The sequence below is a fragment of the Aythya ferina genome (assembly GCF_964211825.1).
Source record: "Aythya ferina genome assembly, chromosome: 1".
NCBI classification, from domain to species: Eukaryota; Metazoa; Chordata; class Aves; order Anseriformes; family Anatidae; genus Aythya; species Aythya ferina.
Genome location: NC_140296.1, coordinates 91,898,147 through 91,916,283, shown reverse-complemented (window position 1 = coordinate 91,916,283; position 18,137 = coordinate 91,898,147). Strand labels below are relative to the sequence as shown.

At 42.3% G+C, this 18,137-nt stretch overlaps 1 long non-coding RNA gene across 3 annotated transcripts; it reads left to right on the top strand.

The window, feature by feature from the left end:
• Positions 1 to 2,887: 2,887 nt before the first annotated feature.
• Positions 2,888 to 17,776, top strand: LOC311437767. Of its 3 annotated transcripts, XR_014693689.1 has the most exons (4): positions 2,888 to 2,978; positions 8,266 to 8,329; positions 10,885 to 10,965; positions 11,160 to 12,334. It is a non-coding gene; the product is annotated as an uncharacterized lncRNA (long non-coding RNA). The 3 variants fall into 3 exon arrangements; XR_014693688.1 differs by lacking the exons at positions 2,888 to 2,978; positions 11,160 to 12,334 and adding an exon at positions 16,756 to 17,776 and having other exon boundaries at positions 8,220 to 8,329; XR_014693690.1 differs by lacking the exon at positions 2,888 to 2,978 and having other exon boundaries at positions 8,220 to 8,329.
• Positions 17,777 to 18,137: the final 361 nt, after the last annotated feature.

Sequence of the window (18,137 nt, the reverse complement as noted above, 5' to 3'; positions counted from 1 at the left end):
ACCAAATTAATGTAGATGCATTAGAAAGCATCGGCTTTCACATTTTTATAGTTGAATACATTACTTCATTTCATATGCTTTGTATCCCCTGAGTCGCTCTTATTTTTCAAACACACTGTGAAATTAAAACCCTCCAAATCTATGCAAAGCCAGCTTCAGTTTGGAGGAGAGGTAGGAGAGAAGAGGAACGAGAAAGGGAGAAAAAAGTCCTGGGATAACATCCAGAAGTATTCGACTACAGGATTCTCCATCTGCCAAGAACAGAAAAGTGTCATTCTAAAATGAATAGCACACAAAATGCTGAATGAAGCGAGCATAAGAAGCTCTATCAAATCAACAGTTATTTGGTGAAAGAAAGATGTGATTTTCTGGGCTGAAAGTGAGCTGAAATGTAGTGAAAAAAAAAAAAAAAAAGAAGTCTGTTGTGAAATATTATATCTGGGGAACAGCTTCTGCATAATTCATGGTTATCTTTTCAGGTTCCCATCCTACTAGGGATTCCCTGGGAGAGCTCTCTCCTGATGGAGGTGCTCACAGTCAGGTTTTGGGGGTGCTCTGGTCACTGTAAGTAGGAGAGAGACAGTGCTTGTCCTCATAGTCAAGATACTGCTCTTACAATCTTATTTATCCTCCAATGCATGGCATGATAAGCAACTTTTCACAAGCTGTAGGTGTTCATGTGCATGTTTTCCACCCTTTAGAATACACCTAAAAAAAAAAAAAAAAAGAGTGAATGTACCCTAAATTAAATGGTCCTACAGCAAAACTCATTGCCTTTTGTGGTACATTAGCCTCAGTTAGTAGTCAAAACCCCCTGCTAGCAAACCTTCACCACCTATACCCAACACACTTGAAAGTCACTCTTCTAAACATGCAATAGTTAGGAAAAGCAAAAAGTATGTTTCTTATTGGAAATTGTTACTGCCCCTCACCAGTTTCTGCTGCTTTTTCTCAGAGGAATAGGGATCAGAAAGAAATTTACACCTTTCTCAGAGCTCCCTTCAGTTTTATCTGAATGACAGAGCTTCTACAGCCAGTGTGCAGTGGCTGGCCATTGCTCTGAGCCCCAGCCTCTATAAAAGTGGGGAATATGCAAGGAACTGAAAAAAGAAACAGGGAGGCAAGATTTCTAGAGCAGCTGCTTTGGCATTGCTTACTGTCGGCTGTGCTTGGCAGCCTTCAAGTAGGCTTAGCTATGGGCAGCAAGAATTGGAGGACGGGGACTGAGCCAAAATGAAGTGGACAGGTTTTCTTCCCTTTTGCATTGCACATCTTGGACCAAACATCCTTTATCTCTGAAAAGTACTGATATGAAATACACTCATCACTAATAAGGCTGAATAGAGCAAAAGATGCAGTATTTGTCATGCTCCCTTTTGGCCAGCTTCTCTTCTCCAGGGCTTCACTGGAATATGAAGGCTGTGGCAGAACTGCTGTAATTGGTGCACTCTTGAAAATACGATGATATAAATAATCAAAATGAGCCTGAAGTGGAGGGGACGTCAGAGATTTTTTGGTCTGCTCCTTGAGGTGAGCAGAATACTAATTAGTCTGGGAAAAACAACATTATTTGGTCAAATAGTTTAATTATTGCAGCATGCTTACTTATTTATTTGCCTCCCTCTAAAAGTGTCTTCTGCTTTTTCTTTCCTGATTCTGGCTTTGTCAGTACGTCTATTTTAATTGCCCAAATTTATTTCCTTTGTCCCAAATGGGATGTCCCCTTGCTTTTCCCTTTGTGTTCTGCATGGAGCAAGAGCTATGCGGAGTTTGGGGCTCTTTCAACAACAACAAAATAAACTAAAATTGTGAATTAGTTTACAGATTAACTCTGTGTTCTGTGCAAGGGCTGTATGGGAAAGGACTTCCCTAAGTATCAGGAGGTGGGTATATTGGTGTTTCAGAGATAAAGAAACAACCCAGTAGCCCTCCTCTCCCCATGCAAAAGGTGAATGTGAAGTTACTTTGTTCCTTGGTATCAGCAATGTTGCCTCACACAACTGTTGAGAAACTTTTTATTTGCCCGCCCTCCACAACAGGTATAATATGAAACTCGGAGATTTAACAAAATCTTCTCTCCCACCCATCACTGATGGAGCCTCAGAAGTAACTGTTAATAGCTGGAACAGTGCCTCAGCCAGCCCCTTTGGTGGCTCCAGATGGCTTTCCCTTGGTCTAGCCTGCCTTCTCTTACCTCTGCCAGCATGGTAATTGCATTAGCCACTTGATCGCAGTTAATCTTTTTACTATTGTATGAGAATAATATAACAAAATGGCAAAGAAAAATCAATAAGTCTTCACAACCCATCAGTGCATCAGATGAGACCCAGCAAGGCAGTAAGTAAAGCCATTTAAGAGGCTGTAAGCTGATTCTCCCAAATTAAAAACTAATGAGAAATAGTAACTGGAAGACTCCAAATAAGGTGTACTCACCACTGGCCAAGATATCCTGCCAATAATAAGGGAGATGCAAAGAAGCCTCCCAAGACAGCCAGCACAAGGCACCTGGGAGGATGATGGTTAGGGAAGTGAAGATAAATACTTCCCTAACATTAATCCCCCCAGCTCTGGACCTCAGGAAGTCCCTCTCTGGTGTTGGTGTTTCACCACTGAAGAGAGGACAGCCCAAAAGCCTGGAGAAAGTGCTGCTTCTCCTGATCCACCAGGGGTCCCTGAGCATATTCCTTCTGTGCTGACGGAAGGGTCCATCCCTTCCCTCCCTACCTAAAGCCATGACTCTGCTGGGGGCAAAACGTCTCCAGAAGAGCTCTGTGTGGAGACCCTACTGGGGAGGGTTTCTGGCGTGATTGGAGTAGAAGAAGAACTCATCTCAATTACTTTGTTTTAAAACATCTTCCTCCTCAGCCTGATTTTACTCTTAAAAGTAATTTTACAGGCTGTGGAGCTCACACATGTCTGAACCTGGAGGAGGAATTGCTTCATCACTGGAGTTGAAGGAAAAGGCATCAAGGTGCACGGTCAGCAATTTACTCTCTGTAGCAATCTGTACTGTTGGTACATTTTGAATTTTTGAGTGGATATTTTGAGTCATAACATTTTACTTGCCAGTAAGCTTTATCTGATCTTGGCTGTTTATAACGTCATGCCCTTTCATGCATTTTTCCCCTTACCTCTCCTCAAAATTGTTCCCACCAAATATATGCAAATCCATTTCACGTTTTGTAAAGTCTCTTTTGTCAAAAATGAACTTGACCACAAGTATACCATTGGTCTGTCAGAACAAAAGTCAAATGTGTTTTCTGAGCATTTCTCAACTTTTCTCACGTTCCTCCTGTATGTCCGTCGAGTGTGCCTTACCTGGAGAGCAAGCTTGCACTTTGTCATGTTAGAGGGGATTTACCAGAGTCTGATGTTTGCCTGTTTCAGAGTCCTGCCAAGGACTTTCACTGAGAAAGTTTCACAAAGGTGAACTTATTTCATAAGGCAACAGACATAACAGATTTGGAATTGCCATTGATAAATACACTTATTGTGATAGCACTAATATAGGATAACAGTGCTAGCAAAATGCTGTCCTGGGGATTCCTCACCAAAGGGTGAAGCTGCAGAGCTTACCAGGAAGGCGTCCTTGCCTTGATGGAGGAGGAAGAGCACAGTCCATCCACTGCCTCCTTGAGGTTTCCAATTTCTTCTTCTCCCCACCCCCAGCTCTTCTTTTTCCCTCATTCAGACTTTTTTTTTTTTTTTGTAACACTAACTTTTTTTTTTCTTTTTTTTTTTTTTCTTTCTCTCTCTTCTATCTCCTACCACTCTTTTATATCCTAACCTTATCTGTTCCCTCCCTGGGGTGATGTTTAGCATGATTTGGGTGAAGAGTTGATTACTGTAGTCATATATGCTTAGCATGTACCTCATTAAGCTCAGTATCATATTCAGGGGTGTCACCTTTAATATTCATTTACACATTTTGAAGCAAAAGGCTTCACTTGGGCACTGTGGCCCTCAAGACTCTGTTCTGCTGTCAAAACAGGGCAGTCCCACCAACACAAGACTCCCTCCTTTGGCAACCTCTCATACCAAACCTGCAGCCCTTCACCCACAGAGTTTGCATAAGAGAGAAGCAAGAATAAGATGCTCAGCTCCCCTGTGCCCCAGGCTGGTGCCTATCAGTGACGGTAAGGAGTCTGACTGTTCTCCCCACACGTCAGCTGGATGCAATGCAACCACACCTAGGCTAGCTGTCAACGAGCTGTCTTTGCTTCTCCAGCACTGAAAAACCACAGCGGTGCCCACGTGGTCCAACCACTCTGAGCATTTGCTGAGTTTCTCAGGGCTCTTTGCATCCCACACTGCACTTGGTGGAGGCTAGCTAGTGAGCTAGGTAATTTAGAGCAGGTTATATATGTGTGGCTGACCCATAAGAAGGTTTGCTTTCTCCATGGTATGCGAAATCTGTGGGGCTGGCATTATAATTCTGTACAATGCCCCATCAGCGTGGGTTTCTGGCCAGGGGGAGGCTGCTTGCTGCTGCTGTTACACAAGAGGTGAGTAATGGCCATGCTTTCACCACGGCTTGCAGCAGGCTGAGACACGACAGATGGTGCTCAACACTATTTCCTGCTGCTGTAGTGAAAATAATCTGTTAAAATCTGTAGGTTTGGTCCGGTAATGGGAAATAATAGTTTTTTTGTTTGTTTGTTTGTTTGTTTTTCCCTGGGGTAATGGGATCTGACAGCATAGCAAGTGTGCTGTGATGATGTCTCTGGTGTCAAGCACGGTGTCTTGGAAGTTTGTTCTTTTTGTTTTCCAGTGACACAGCTGCAGGGGGATTTTCTGGTGGAGCAGGCCCTGTGACCCCTGCTCAGGACAAGCAGGACCCCTGCCCACGTCCACATTGCAGTCATGGGTTTTCTCGGGCCCTGCAGCTGGGAGCACAGGCACCTTGGCATGTGTCTGTGCTTTGTTAGTTGGTTTCCATTACAGGTGCCCTCTGAGGATTCAGCATGAACATTTTAGAAGCTATCCTGTTTAGTTTGCTTCTTGACAGGACTGATTTTGCCCAACTCTGTTCTGTTAATTAATAAATAGCACAAGAGAGTAACAGATCTGCTCTCTAGCATTTTTTTTTTTTTTAAGACGTCACTGAACAAACATCCTGTAGCTCTCTTAATTTACATGAAGATCTTTCCTGACCATGTACAGTACTCAATCACATCCATATTGGGGAATAAATAATAACAACATGAAAAAGATAGGACTGAAGCTGATTAATTTCCTCAATTAATTAATTTAATGAGGCAGACAACAAGGAGCAGTCATGAATAAAACCCCCAAACCTTTACCATCAAAGTGAGGAACGGATATGTGATGGCTTTTCTAAGATGGAAGTCCAAAAATTAAACGGGTAGGGGCTAAAAATTAAAACAGGAAGACTTCTAAATGATGGTACCGATGTAATGAACGTAGGAGCAACATGGAAAATAAGCTGAGCCATGGGACAGAGCAGCTCTAGGCTGCAGCTGATGAGGCAACTGCAGGTGACGTTGTGCTGCGTCGTGTTGAAAAAGAGCTTGGAGTCAAACCGGGTGAATCAGTCGTCTGTGGCACACAGGTAACAGAGAGCCCCTGTGGCCTGAAACACCGTGCCTGGAGGAAGAATATTGAACAGCATGACCAGGCTGGTGACCTTGGCTGAGAAGTGGGGAGAAACTCTAAATGGAGTTAGAGAGCATGAAAGGGCTGAGAACAAAGGGAATCAGAGGTCTCGGTGATGTCCCGCAGCCTGGTAAATGTTATGAGGAAGTATGAGGCAGAGATTATATTTGTAGATGCCACAAATAACTGTTTGTTACAGCAGAGAGGCAGAGAGCATGGCTGAGAAAAAGCAGCTCCTGGTGTCACCCTGAGCTGTGAGCAGAGGTTTGCCGCGGACGCAAATATCACCAGTGTGTTTTAGCATAGAGACCACAATGCACCCAAATTCAGCAAGTCCACAGGAAATAAATTACCCAAAGATCTCTTTGTAGAGCTTCAAAAAGGACAAAAATGTACAAATGAGAAAAATTTTTAGAAATAAACCTTAAGTATCTTTTTTTTTTTTTTTTTTTTTTAAATAAAATTAGTTTTCTTTAGCTAAAAGGCACATGGACACATTAAAAAATATATTGAAAATTCAGAGTAGGAATACATTATGTGTTGAAAAAAAGACTCCAAGTTGTCACAGATAAAGAGCAAAGTAAATTAAAGCAGAATTAAAAAAGATCTTTCAGAATAGAAGTGAATGAGAAAATTAGAAGAGAATACATGTTCTGTAAAAGGAAATGTAAAACCTCAAGAAGGCAATAAGAAAGTTCTTGGTAGCAGCACACTAAAGGCATGGAGCTAATAATAAGAAAATTTTCCATCATGTCAGAAACAGAAGGTCTCTGGCAGAAACTCACTATAGCTGATAAATGACCAGAGTAAAAGGGACTTGGAGTGGTGGCAGGAAAGCTAAATGGATCCTCATGTTGGTGTTTGCCCCAATTCCACAGTCCAGTGGCATCGCCATCCTGAAAACTTCACTTGGGCAAGTCTGAGGTAAGGTCTCATACTGAACTGACATGAAAAGCCTTTTTAAAACAAACCAATAAAATGGACAACAGCAGATCAACAGGACCAGATGGCACTCACACAGGAGCTCCAGAGCAGCTCTGATACGAAACTGCCAAACTATTAACTGTGGTGAAGAACTTATTGCTTCAATTGGCTTTTCTTAAATTAAGCTCAAAGTTAGAAGGAGTGGGACACGTGATGCCCACTTCAAGGCAGGCCCCTGTGAGGACCCAAGGAACTGCATGCTCATAAATCTGATTTTGATTTGAGGGGTATTTTTGAGAGGCATTATAAAAAAGAGAATTAGTAGACATATGGACAAATTTAAAATAATGGGGATGAGCTGGCACAGCTTGGAAACTATGCCTCATAAGTCTGTTGTTAGTTGTTTTTTTTTTCTGAGAATAGAATCAGTCTGCATGCAGATAAAGTTAATCCAGTAGACACGGTGTACTTTGATTTCTCAAAGCTCCTGACGAAGTCTCTTCCTTAAAGAAACTGAGTTGTCCCAAGGGTGTTTCATAGATTAACAGTTAGTTTAAAGACAAAAACGTAGGGACGATATACTCATGGCTATTGAATCAGTGGGACGCAGTGTCCTGCAGCCAGTCCTTCAGGCGTGAACTCGTTAGTTGGCCCTTTGCTCCAAATGTGGGGGCATCCCAAACAAATCCCTGCCAAATGAACCTTGCCCCCTCGCTCCTAACATGATCACAAAGAAAACGAGGCTGCTTTCTACCCTTCTAGTAGCTCAGTGGTGCTTTAGCTGGGATTGTCGAGCTGTGCAGAGCACTGTGGCTGCCATGAATTCATGATGCACAGCGTCAATGATGCTGTGGCTTCCAGATGCCACTGCTGCTTCTGCCCAAGTGTTTTCACTGCAGTTGCTGCACAGCAGGGAGAGAACACGTTTTTGAAGGAAGGAGCTATAAATTGCAAGAGTATTTCTAAGTAAACATTTGTTGATTATTGTCCCCAGAATTAGAGATTGTCTTGATTTATTCTGTTAAAGTTCAGTGGCTCATGACTCTTATTAAGCAAGAATACTAACCTGTGATCATACGTGAAGTACAGCATCTGATGGCATGTGTGGTCATTAGATGTTATCTTCTGTATTGATTAACTTTATGCTCTTTTTTTTTTTTTTTTTTTTTTTCTTCTCTTTTCTTTTCTGGGAAAGGTTTTTAAACTGAAAGAGAGAAGATTTATATTAAATGTCAGGAAGAAATTCTCTACTCAAAGGGCAGTGAGGCGCTGGCCCAGGCTGCCCAGAGAAACTGTGGATGCCCCATCCCTGGAGGTGCTCAAGGCCAGGCTGGATGGGGCTTTGGGCAGCCTGGGCTGGTGGGAGGTGTCCCTGCCCATGGCAGTAGGGTGGAAACAGACAGTCTTTAAGGCCCCTTCCAACCCAAACAAGTCTGTGGTGCTGTGGTCCTATCCCATCAGAGAGTCAAACCCCACCACCTGGGCAGCTGTTCAGGTGAGGCAGGTACCACTCTGTGGTACTGATGAGTCACTAGGGGTTCTCCCTGGGTGGCTGGCAAGTTTATAATCTGCAGTGGGTTTTACAACAGAAACAACCAAATATGCTGTGTTTTGTTGTTGTTGTTTTATTTTTTTTTTCTGGAAAAAAAGTCTAGCGGGAAAAAAATGTGATTTTTTTTGGTTTGTATTCAACAAGCATACTAGCTCGAGGTTTGTTTATTGCAGTAAATCTTGTGTTTCCACTCAGAAGAAAGGAATTCTTGCCTGCAGGGAGAGGGATGTAATCAAGGTATGTGGATTACCATTTTACTGCATGCACAATAGTGATAGGGGGCTATCTCCAGTATTGAGGCATCAACCCCACCCTGAGTGGTCAAACAGTGCTCTGTGTGTGTGTGTGTTGGGGGCAGTGGCATCCATCCCTTATCCCTTCCCTGTTCTCATTTCTTTTATTGTAAGAAGTGCCTCACTCGTCCCCGTCCTCATCTCAGCACGGCTCAGTGAGGAATAAGACACTATTCAGCATGTGGAAAGGCAGGTTTGAGGCTCCAGAAGGTCCGTACCAGAAGCCGTTCCTGTGGCATATCCAAATCCAAACATAATTTTTCAGGCTTTGACTGGAACTCATGCCTTCTAATGAGGCTAATATTAGCCACGTAACACTGCTGCATGATTAAGGGAGTAAAGAGAAGTCAGAAACAGCTGTATTCCCAAGCCACACTGCAGGCTATCATTTAAATTAAGTTTGGCTCTAATTCTTGAATGTCAGTTCTGGTCTGCCTCTTAAGAAGAACCCTGTGACTCCAGTTGTACCCAGGGTGAAAACTGTGGGATGCCCAGAAACAGAAGTAACTCTGAAAAGGAGGCTTTCCTCCCATAACTCTGGGACTGCCCGCAGCCCAGCGATTTTATTTTACATTTCCAGAGCAGTTATGGAACTGATGTAGTTGTTTTAACAAGGTAAGAAGTCAGCAAAGCTTGTATGCAAGGGAGACTAGAGGAACCTAAACGTAACATACAAAGCCATAATGAACTCTTGATGAAAAACAGTTGTAAAGTGAAGAGGAAAATTAATTGTTTTCAGATGAAGTTTAGAGTGATTATTCAGAGCTGTTTTACTTATTTTATTATTATCCTGAAACATCTTCACAATTGTAACAGTATAGAAAGTTTCTTTATTATGCTTATGGGCAACAAGAATCTTTCCAGGTCAGCCTTGCAAAATTCACAGAGAGTAAACCACTTCTATTCCCTCTACAAAAGGGAAAAATTATGAAAGGATTAGAGATCAAAAGTGGAATTGTTTCTGCTCCTTCCATCCTAAAGGAACCTTTCTATCCCTCTGTTACACCTTCAGAAGTTGACAAAAAATGAATCCTAGTCTTGAGCAAGCAGGTCTGTTTCCAGTTTCTTCAACCCTCAGAGGATGCCCTCATAGGCTTGGCAAGAGTCTGACCTGGATTTTAAAAAATCTCCCTATGTGAGACAGGAATTAGGGATGCTTGGAAAAAGAACTATTGGGATGATGCTCTCAGTGTAGGTGTTGCCACTTTCTGAGGTGAGCACAAGAAAAAAAATTGCATTCTGCAACTGGTCAGAAAGTACAGAAACAAGAAATGGTGCTACGCATGAAGCCAAGTCACCCTAGGGAAACAGGAATGCATCCAAATAACTTTTGAAGCTTCACTAGAGAAGACTCAAGGGACTGTTATCCTCAGGTTTAGTCCTGGATGCAGCTAATGGGTTTCCTAACACTGTCTGGATCAATCCTTCTGAGAACTGTGGCTACCCTTCCAGGTTAAAGCACATGCTGGTTGCTAGAGTAGGATTCAAGTTTTCTGGGAAATGAACACCCACCTCTTCTTTTCCACATGGCTTCTGAACAAGTTAGATGTGCTGATCTATCGAAGCTTTGAATTGGTAAAAAAAAAAAAATAAGAATATTATAAAGTACTTGTTTTAGAAATCAACTTTGGCTCAAGTGATTTCTTCAAATTGAATGAATAGATAATGTTAAGGGACATGTAAACAATACTTTTGATTTTAAAGGGTCAACCTTTGCAAAGCTGGCTGTTTGGCATGCATAAAAGCTGAATTGCAGAGTAGGCCTTGCGTCTTTGATTTAATGACAATGTGGAGTTTAGAACGGAGTGCACAGATAAAAATATTAAAGAAAAGGTTAAGGTCATACGAGGGGAATAAGAGCTGCAGGACAGGTATTAAGAGTAAACATCCAGCCTCTGGCAAGACTGATGTCCTGAGGTTAACAGAGTGCAACAAGAAAGTAAAAATTACCAAGAATTGAGCCGAGATGGCAATGATTTTGAAAATGATATTAGAAGAAATAGTAATAGAGCAAAAAAAAAAAAACCACAGCAGAAACAATACAAAAACAAACAAAAAAAACAAACAAAAACAAACAAACAAACAAAAAAACCACAAAACTTTCAGCCACTGGGAAAATGAAGAAGCATCAGGAAAATGAAGAAGTGGGGCTGTCATTTAGTGAGGGTAGGATGGAAATAAATACAGCCAGTTTGTCACCAAAGTGAAACGAATATTTTGCTTTTGTTCCCAGCAGAAGCAGTGATGAATGCAAAAAGGGAAAAAGCAGGGTGACTAGCAGAAATGAGAGTAGAAAACTATTGTTTCTCAGATGAAAGTAAATTAGAAGTTGCTCAGCATGCTTATTGCCAGGAAGCGTTGGGGAAATGTCAGGTAGAAAACTGCGACCTTGGAGCTGCACAGGAACTGCCAGGGCAACCAGCGACCAGCTGGGAGGAGTTAATGGGCAAGGCTGAGGGGAAACTAGAACATTTTCCTAATTCCTAATAAATTTTACAGGTCCATCTTAAGAATATTGAATGCCTGCTCTCACTGTGACACCAGCACGGAAAGAAAGGAGAGAAGTGCCATGCCCTGCAGGTGAGGAAAAGCAAGGTGGGACTGAAGAAGGCAGGTCCTACAGTCACAGGTGACCCCACATTTAGGCACCTAAGCCTCACAAGTATCTCAAAACCAGAGTTTTGTTCTTGGGCACAAGCTGTGGGTTGGCACAATTTCAATTAAAGGATATTTTCAAACTGTGTGTCTTTTTTTTTCTTCCCCCTCTCCCATAGAAGTGACTTTAAAAGACTAGAAGGATTTCTTCTGAGAGCCGCAGGTTTTGAGGGCATCATGCTTCAGGAACCCTTTATGGAAGAGTCTTAAAACTTTGCAGAGAAGTAGCATCATTGTTCCAATTCACTTCTTTTCATCAGTTTTGAAACAACTCTGGAGAGTAAACAGCTGTCAGAACAGCTATATGCCATAGGGGCCATCATCAATCTGCATGACCACTGCAAGTGCAGAGTTATATGGTTTGCGTTCACATGTTGGCAAATGTGATCACACAGATTTTTATTTTTTTTTTTCCCTTTTCCAGAAGCAGGGGAAATAGTCATTTATTTCCTCCCACCTGACTCACAGGACAGCAGAGCAGCTGATCCTGCTGGGTTTGAAGGTTCCTGCCTGGTGTCTCTGGTGCTTGGCACTCAGCAGGATTTTGAGGCTTGCAGAAAATGACTTTGGTTTTGTTTTTGTAATAGGCAGCAATGCCACATATGTTTTGCCTCTGCTGTGTCTTCTGCTTTTGCTTTTTGTTTATTTGTTTAGGTTTTTGATCTATATGAAAAAACTAGCCCCTCCCATGCTTATTTTATAGGTTTAGTGAATTTTTGATGCGTTTAAAAGTAGATAAAATTCTCTTTAATGGAGAAAACACTCTGAGATAATATATTGTCTCTCTCTTAATTTTTCTTACCTGGAAACACACTTATCTTCTCTACAGAGAATGTAATTATACAAAGAGTAATGATTTTTCTGTGTTAAAACAAGACCCAGATGCCAGTTCAATTGATCACAGATGAAATCCAGATGGTTTAAGTGAAAGTTTCCTGCGATGCTGATGATAGCTGGGGCAGCCAAGTATTTGTTATCTTCAGAAAAGTGCAAGAAGGTTGCAGAGATTCTTTCCAAACAGCATTCTAATAGTCTTAATGCTCGAACTGTAAAACAGATGAATTGTATAAATCAGTGGTTTGAGACCTCTGGTGCACAAGCCACTGGTTGGTACTGAAATGTGTCAAGGTGATACAAAAAAAAAAATGATGACTGAAAGGGTTGGGTTTATTTTAAGTAAGATAAAATGTGCATATAGCTATGTGTTCAAGTAACTGGAGTATTGGAGGAAGGGGAAACATGCATTGTAGCTTAGCTGGCAACGGAAGTCCTCATGGCAATCCTCCCCAGGTGTTTGGGGTATTTTTTTCTTCGCAAAGAGTAAAGAAGCCTTTAATTAAAAAATATTGATAAAAGCCAGTGCAAGTGTCCAATGAGTGTCCAAAAATCTCATTTGGGTTGCAAAGTTACATGCGATAGCTCGTTGCTCTTTGTAGCACATGAAGAGAAATGAGGCAGAGCATGTACATGTTCTGGCTGCTCTAAGTCACAGACTTCTGCTGTGTAGATTTTCTGTAGATGAACTGTGATTTCTGTAATAGTGGTGCTATCAACTCAGCTGCAGATATGCTCTTTCCAGACCTCTCCACGTAGCATCCAAATGTTACTTGGCATCTAAAACAAGCAAACAAACAAAAACAGCCCTCACACGTAGAAGACAGGCCTCTCATTATATTAGCAAACCTATGGCAACTCTCTGATATTTTGGATAAGCAACTTCCTTTTGTGTGGGTTTGCTAACACATGGTGTAAAACAGTTGTAAGAAGTATATCCATCTTATTATTCCAGAAATGTGAGCGTCAGTTCTGTCTCTTGTGGCTCAGAGGAGTTCTAATCTTCTGAAAACTACTGAAGTACAAATTGTTGGTTTTTTTCCTTCCATACAGCATGGATTACAGGGGAGGGAAAAAGATCTTTGTTTAGTTGGAAGTACTGTAGTTACCACAGATGGCTAATGATCTGCAGGGTTAATATGTATTATGAGAACTCAGCAACACTATCATACAGATGAACTATTCCATAATTTATACAGGTTCAGATAAGAGTAGGCAGAACCACCTTCAGCTTGTGGAGGTGTTCGCTTTAATGTCTTGGCCAAGCTGAGCCCTGGCTGTACCCTTGTTTAATAATATGTATCAACACTTTCCACTGAAATGATGTGCTATCGTAGATACATAAATATTTAAGATGAAATGTGAAAGTTACCATTCTTTCTGGAAGGCCTATCATTGTTGTGATAGAAATACTCCACTATGGTGAGCAGATACAGCAATTTTTAAAGCCAGAATTTGTCTCTCTAAAGCAACTGGCAAGCAATGCCATAAAACAATTCTTCTTGGTTAGTAGTGTGAGCCATACGTTTGCATCTAGACAGCCTTTTTGTTAACGAGAGTGCTCCCATTTCTGTAAGCTTATGCTGGTTGCAACCAAAATATCACCCATTATTTGTCCCTTCTACCAGTACAGGGGAGCATTGATGGCTCCAGTTACGTGCAGTCACAAAAAGGTGGGGTAAAATAAGCAGTTTTTCTTTTCCTGCTCCTCCAATTTATATTTACAAGAAGTTGCAGCATAGATATAAAGCTTAACCCTCCCCCAAATTGGGCCTACAAATAAGAATTCACATAGGGAATTTTCTGCCTGGATGTCAACTCAGATCCTCACTATCATACTCCACTGGGCAGCAAGGAAAAAACTTAGCTTAGGTGTACAGATAAGTGTTTCTCAAAAAAGGACCACAGACTGTGCATGGTACAAAGCCCCTCAAGTGGAAGGGGAGGAATGGAGAGACAGCTCAATTCTCCCAAAAAGAGGAAAAAGGTGCTTAGTTTTGGATGACCCTAAGGCATGAGTTGAAAGGGGAAGAGCAGCGAAGACCTCAGGGAGCTGTGGGTCACTCTTGTGAGCAGCTGGGCAGAGTGCAGTGGGTCCTAGGAGGGGAGATCTCCCACTTCTGAACCAGCCTGACCCCTGCTAAAGCTGTCATCCCCTCCACTTGTGCCATGTCTCTGCTTTACCTTACCCACTTTGCAGTAAAAGCCTTTTCACACCTGGCATTATCAGATTGTAAGATGCTCAATGAGATGGTAGCTGTTCTCTAATGACCCCTACGAAGCATTTCAAATTCCTGAAAAATAAGGAAGAGACATTGAATTTAGGATTACTCTGTACCTGTTAAATGGAGAAAAATGACCCATAATCCAAGAAATGGGGTTAGCTTTGTGTATATAACTGTCATGGGATATTGGAGATTTCATTAAGCATTAGGCAGACTCAGGGCAAAAAGGAGCACTTAACATAAGAAGGGACTCTGTAGGAAGCACTTATTTTGAAGAGCAATTAAAAGAAGGTTTCAGAGGGATTTGACAGGTCACAGCCTGATGCTTCAGTCATCTTGATGGAAATCTGGTTTCTTGCAGATCCATTTTTTGCTGTTGTCACTAGATGAAGGCAGAAATTGGAAATGCTTAGAAGAAAAGGATCATTTACCTCGTTGCTCTGACATTTCCCAGATAATGGTCTATAGTGGAAGTTAGGGAGGAGAATTACGAATGGGGGATACGGTCCTCTCCTTCCAGTAAAGCAGCAGAAGGAAGTGGAAGAAAAGACCTGGCAGATAAAGGAGATGAACTTGGAAAGATGCTGATTTTTAAACATTTTCTACCTGTTCAAATACCTCCAAATATAGACAAACATAAGTGCTAACACTAAAAATTAGCTGGTACGTGTAATTATTTAGGAGAACATAGCACTCCAAGTGAGGGGGTTGCCTGGTCAATAGATTGTGTTTCCATTTGGTGTCAGAATTAGGAACTCCCTTAATTTGTTTGCCTTTGTGCTTTCAGATGCAGGAAATCAATGCAGCAGCGCTCCAAGTGAGATTTCAGTGAAATGTAAAGGTTTTTACACTAAACACAACTGATTTCACCCACTGACACTCACACTATGTTCCAGCCATGCTCAGTGAGATGCTTGAGCTCAAGTGTTCTGGCCAAGGGGTGGTCATGTGTTATGTAGAGAAAAAGAGACAAAGGCCAGCAGCTCCTCCACATTGGTGATGACAGATTGTTTTTGGGATGAGTAGAGGCCAACAGTTATCGTACGGCCCTTTGGCCTCATAGAATGGATCACGTAGGCTGGAAAATACACATTTTTGCTTACTTCATCCTCCATAAAGTGTACTAAAATCTGCTGTGCTTTGTTTGCATTTTCACATTTGGGGTATCTCAGAGGTGCCACCGAGAGGAATGGCACAGGCAGGGCTCTGTAATGTTGTCGCTTTCCTCCAGTGGGATCTTCTGTTGACGAATCGTCAGAGCTGTGGGTTTATCCGAGCGCAGGCCTTCTGGTCTTGGCATAAACAACATCTTCATTAGCATATCATTGCTGTCAGTGGGTCCTTGGGTACTGGCAGAGGCTGCTTCATTAACCCTGGTGATGCTGTTTTTTTTTCCAGCGCTTTGCGCACGCATTTCCCAAATTTTTCCTGTTATAAACCTCCACAAAAGAGTAAGTTTTGCTTGGTGATAGACATGCTGTGTTCATTTGGTTTCCTCACTGCTTCCCAGAAGATGTTTTCTCAAATCCCTGGGCTTTTTGTGTCTTGTTTCTTTAGTTAGTTCATTGGTTGAATTTTTTCGCCTGGTTGAGGACAATCGCTGCTGTTTTCAGCAGTGGCAGCAGCTGCTCTGTGAATCCAGCTCTCAAGTGAGTGTGTCCACACAGGCTTTTTGCAGACTGGAGTGAGCTGAGTTTGCTCATGCTCTGAGCAGCAGCAATGCTCCTGAAGTCATAAATCTCCCAGACAAGCTTATAAGCCCTCAGAGCCAGGGGACTTGAAGCAGGACAGGGATGCTTCCAGCTTCAGCATCCCTCATTTTTGTCTGGGGCAAATGACCCACGTTGGTATTAGCCCAGCTTTTACCTCACTGAGCTCTGAGAACTGGGCTCCTACATTCAACTTTAAAGTATGCAGGCAGAGAGATTGGCTGGATAACACCACGCAGGTGTTGGGCCTAGCCTGGGCCTTGCCATCACCCAGTTGCATGTCCAGAAACTGCCTTTGGCTTAGGTGGTCCTTGGGCACAGGGGAGGAGGTCAGATGTAGGATCTACACATCCATGGGTGGCAGAGATCAGCAGATGTGAGGGGGGCTGGAGAAATGAGGCTGAAAGCATGAACCACAGGTGATGTATGGAAGGAAGCAGGAGATCTTCTGTGAAGAGGAGAGAGTAGGGCTGTAGCATGCAAGCCCATAGAAAACTGGGCTTTCTCAGCTCTGCTTGTGGCAGAGCAGTGTTTATTTTCCTTAGTGTCAGCTCAGGGAGCTGTAGCTACACAGCTTGTACCTCATTAAGGATTATGACTCAGAGGCCCAGCAAAATTGAGGTGTTTGGTCTCTAATGTTGCAGATTTTTGTCTGTGTGTGCGGAGGCACCGTTCTAGCTCTTGCAGAATAGCACTTGCTTGCAGCAGGAGAGCAGGCCTGGAGCTGGATACACATTACTGCATTTTCATCTTTCTTAGGACATTTGGTATATTAGAAAAAAAAAAAAAAAAAAAAAAGAGACTGACTTTCAGGGGCTTTTACATGACAGTGTGGCTATAAATCTACCACTTACACCTAACACACAAAAAGAGGTGAATAGAAGCTGGCTTTTTTTTTTTTTAAAAAGCACAAATAATACCCTTTTTTCTTGTTCTTTTCTCCGTAGCCTTCCTAGCTATTCAGCTCACATAGCCCTTTTCAACTGACGAGTGGACAAAGCGTATATGCTGTGATTTTTTTCCCTCAGTGTGAGAGGATAGCTTTCACTCATTTTGGCTCATCACAGGAGACATGACTACACACTGCCCATGCCCTGGTGCCTGTGGACAGGGCACTCCTCGGCTCTTTTCTCAGGAACACCCCTCTTCTCTGCTGCTCTTCTTGCCGGGACCAAGAAGAGCAGAGTTGCCTCCTCTGTGCTGAAGGTACTTCTGCCTTCACCAAGGGCTGTTGGAAGCCAAAATTTCCGTTTGCATACATTAATTAATTTAAGCGACATGCTCTGGGGAGAAACACTCCTCTGTCTCAGTGGTTGAAGGGAAGGACAAGATAAGTGGAGAAGCTGTGTTCCTTGATGTGGAATAGGAATATGACATGCACAGACCCTCTGGATCACTGTTCCTGACCTCTCACATGCCTTGAGTCTCATCAAGGTCCTCAACACCCTGCTTATTGACTTCAGCCTCATTTGTTTTTCTCATTACTGGTTTTGGTTGACCATAAGCTCCTGGCCCCCTTCCTGGTTGGGAAGACCTGATGAAAGACAACTTTCTAATAGCAGTTAACTCTGTCAAACATGTGTACTTGGGGGGGAGTGAGGGCTAGTCCACGTGAGAGTTTGTAAACAGGGTGGGAAGGGAGCAAGTGGTATGCAAACTGGAAGCAGAGGGGAATGATTTGTGTATGCTTGGTGTTTATGTCCAAGCACACATACCTGAGTCAGACCAAAGGTCTGTCTAGCTAAATATCCTGTCTCCAGCTCTGGGTAACAGATACTTAAGGAAAGAGCATAAGAAATGAGGCATTCACATATTTTTAACGTGTTAAACAGGCAGTTTCTTTGCATAGACTGTGAGTCTTGCTGTGGGTTGCTACCTGACCTCCACCAAAACATATATCTATTGTTAATAACTATTTTTTTCAATGAGTTATTTACTTTTAGCATTATAAATTAACTCTGCAGTTCTGAGAGGGAGCGACCTGCTGAGTTAGAGTCAAGTTTTCTGTAGTCTCACGTTTTCTGCAGCCAAATTGAGTCATATGTAGAGAAATATTACAGATGTATAGAACGCAATACAGTGCTTGCACACACTAGCTGGTGTCCAGCTATCAATAAATACTTACATTTATTATTGCCACTGTTGTGTTTTTATGACACCTTGTTCAATCTTTACAACCTTTCAGCAATCACTGTCACAGCTTTTGAGTTGAGGCTAATAAAGGACAACTTGGGGTGGCCTCCATAATTCACTGCCAAATTAAGCTAGACATTTATGGAGTTGTCCATTCATTGCTGTAAATAAGTAGAATTGGAATGTGCATATAATT